Below are 3,831 nucleotides of genomic sequence, written 5' to 3'. Positions count from 1 at the left end.
GTTTGGTTTCGCCAACTAGATTGATTTTTCTTGCCATGGGAAGGGGTGCTTTGTGATGGTCCGATCTTGCGATGCTCAATCTCAGTGACAGAAGGAGACATGACACGCATGTATCGTTGCCATTAAGGATGAAAGATGGGGTCTATTCCTACATGAATAGATCTTGTCTACATCATGTCATCGTTTTTGTTGCATTACTCCGTTTGCCTATGAACTTAATACACTAGATGCATGCAGGATAGTGGTCGATGAGTGGAGTAATAGTAGTAGATGCAGGCAGGAGTTGGTCTACTAATCTTGGACTTGATGCCTATATACATGATCATTGCCCTGGATATCGTCATAATTATTTGCTCTTCTGTCAATTGCTAAACAGTAATTTGTTTACCCACGGTATGCTATTTTCTCAAGAGAAGCCTCTAATGAAATCTACGACCCCTGGGTCTATTTCCTATCATAACAAAACCCAAAAATACCTTGGTGCACTTTTTCTTTATTTAGTTTATTTTGTGTTTTTGCTAGATCTATTTATTAAATCACATACAATTTAACCTATCTCAATGCCGAGGAGGGACTGACAACCCCTCTTACGCGATGGTTGCAAGTATTTGTTGTTTGTGTGGAGGTGTTGTTTACATAGTGTTGTTTGGTTCTCCTACCGGATTGATAACCTTTGTTTCATAACTGAGAGAAGTACTTAGCTTTGCCGTGTTGCATCATCCTCTCCTCTTCAGGAATTACCAATGCAGATACAAGCAATCATCCAGCTTGGATCACATCTGACCAGTGTCCTTAGATCCGACCTGGTAGATTCCTTCCCTTAAGCGCGTAACCCCTTAGGTTCAAGTCGGCCTGGTCACAGGTCGAATCAACTCCGACCTGCTTGGCTGGTAGTGGCCTCTAGCAAGGCGTGCCGACCACCAAGTAGACAATGAAGCCGATTGACAAACTTGTACAACATATCACACTTTTGTTTCTTTGCTACACGATATATCTTGTCGGGCTCAAGGCGAGTCTATCATCCTTGTGCTAGTCCGACATCTTTCTCGTTCAAGTGACACCGACCATTAACCGGATTATCTCATAATCCTTGTCGCATGGCCATGCTTATCTTGGTCAGATCACACGAGGGGCCCGAAGTATATCTCTCCTGATCGGAGGGGCAAATCCCATCTTGCTCGACCATGTCTCGCAGCATGTGTATGGACAAGCCCGAAACCTATCTTTGTAACTAGCCAGTCACGAAGTAGCATTTGGTCGGCCCAAAGCAGGTCTATCACCATCCCCAGTACATGCACCAGCTCAGGTCTTAGGACATAGAACGTATGTTGTACTAGAGTCTCACAGATGACATATCACTGCGTCTCATAGTCGGGTATGTCCGACACAGACATTATCTCGACTCGGATCTGACTATGTCGAATCTGACCAGATCCTTCCAAGTCCATATTATATGCCTAGCATCCAATGCCCCATGGCCAGTGAGACCGAGCCATCCACCGTGTCATATGCTAGTCTAGTCGGCTGCGTGTCCACATAACCCTTTCAACTAGGGACCTTTTAGGACATTCATCATACAATGCATAGTCTCACAAACAAGCCACGTACTTGTTGATACACACCATTGATAATGTCGAAGGACTATCTTTATTCAACACATAGAAAATATCATCATACATGATTGCCTCTAGGGCATATCTCTAACATTTCTGCCAACAATGAATTTTTCCTTGACATATCTAAGAACAGCTCCAACTATGCCCCTAAGATGATCATGATCAAAAAATGCATCCACATTAAGCTTAACAAAACCTGTAGTCGGTCTAATCCATGACCCCCTTTTACTGGAAGCATCAGGGGAGTGGGCATTAACAAAGTTTGTCGTTATAACACGAACCCCCATAGAAGTCTCATACACATCTTGAGAGTTTCCTTCATGAACCAATTTACTTCTATCCCACCATAAGTACCAAGGGGTGATGGCAATCACTTCAGCATTCTGCATGCCCCTTATAAAAAGATCCTGGTTTGGCAAAAGAAGCAGAAATTCAAGTACTGCCTTTCCCGCACGATCAATAGTGCAAGCTTTGCTAATCACCTCGTACATTCCCATCTTATTCCAAACCTCCCTTGCTTTCTGACATAGAAACAACACATGCATTGTATCTTCTGTTCGGTTTGAGCAGTATGGGGAAAAGGGCGCGACTTTCACATGTCTATTGGTAAGCATAACATGACACGGGAGAATTCCACACAATTTACGCCAAACAAAAAATCCAACCTTTGCTGGACACGATAATTTCCAGAACTTACCTCAAATGGGAGTGAGATTAATTCGTCCCATCCCATTAGTATATTGCAATTTTTTCGCATGTTGAAGGTTCCATTCCGCCAAATAAGCTGATCAAATAGTGAACAATCCATCTTTTTTATAGCTCCATGCTATAAATTCTGACATGTTATGCATAGGAAGGGGGATCATGAGGACTCGCTGAGCATCAATTGGCCACATCATTTGTCTCACCATGTCTTCATCCCAAAAATTCGTGGTTGGGTCAATAAGATCAAACACCTTAGTTAAGAGGTTCTCTCCCCTTGGGGTAATGATTTTCCTATTTGCATAATTCGGAATCCAAGCATCTATCTAAATATCAATATTTTGTCAATTTCCCAGCTTCCAGATATACCCATTTTTTTAGTGAATTAAGTCCCGCCATAATGATTTTCTAATTAAAAGAGGAATCCTTTTTCAAGATTGCATTCATCAGGTCTCCATCAGAGAAATATTTATCTCTCAAGATAGTTCCACATAAATAACTAGGGTTGTCAAGAAGACACAACGCTTGTTTAGCTAGCAAAGTGAGATTGAAACAATGTATATCTCGGAAACTCATACCTCCTTGACCTTTCGACACACACATTTTACACCACGCCATCCAATGCCTTCTCTTCTAGTTTTCTTTGTCACCCCACCAAAATTGGGACATCGCGTCAATGATTCCTTTGCAAATTTTCTTCAGAATTTAAAGACCAACATGACATAGGTGGGAATAGCTTGTACAACAAACTTGAGGAGAATTCCCTTTCCTCAAGCAAATAATAAATTTTCCTTTCATCCACTAATTTTCATAATAATCCAATCAATCAAGAAATGAAAATAGTCTTTTTTGTCCATGCCCACGTTAGTTGGCAAACCCAAATATTTTTCATTGAGGGCTTCAGTCATAATATTCATGATTGTGCAGACTTTCGTATTGGGACTAAAAAGATGCTTGATTTCTCCACGCTCACCATATGTCACGTGACGGCACAGTAAGAATCCAAGGCCGCTTTCAACGCCTCCGTGTTCGTGGCATTTTCTCTCTTAAGGATCAAAGAATCATCAGGAAACAGAAGACTAGAAATCGTCAGGGCATCTCTGCTGACTTTTACTCTGGACATGTTACCATTCTCCTCTGCATTAGCCAAAAGAGCAGTCAGGCCCTCGGTACACAATAAGAATAAGTAGGGAGAGAGGGCCCCCTTCCTTAGTCCTCTCATAGGTTTAAAACTCTATGTTTCTTCATCATTAAAACGAACTCGGTACTCCCTAATGGAAACACACTGCATAGTTAGATTCACCAAATTATCCTGAAAACCCAATTTCAACAAAATTCCCTTCAAGAAAACCCACTCCTCGCATGCAGTATGTACAATTTCCGTAGCTGACTCCTCTTGGAGCCAACAAGTTTCAAACTGTTGGCGATTAAATATAAAGAAAAGTATACTTTTCGTCCCTCAACTCTTGGCCGAGTATAGATTTGGTCTCTCGACTTTAAAACCAGACAAATT

Source organism: Triticum dicoccoides, chromosome 2B, assembly GCF_002162155.2.
Source record: "Triticum dicoccoides isolate Atlit2015 ecotype Zavitan chromosome 2B, WEW_v2.0, whole genome shotgun sequence".
Lineage (NCBI taxonomy): Eukaryota > Viridiplantae > Streptophyta > Magnoliopsida > Poales > Poaceae > Triticum > Triticum dicoccoides.
The sequence above is the reverse complement of the archived record's forward strand: the minus strand, read 5'-3'. Positions refer to the sequence as shown.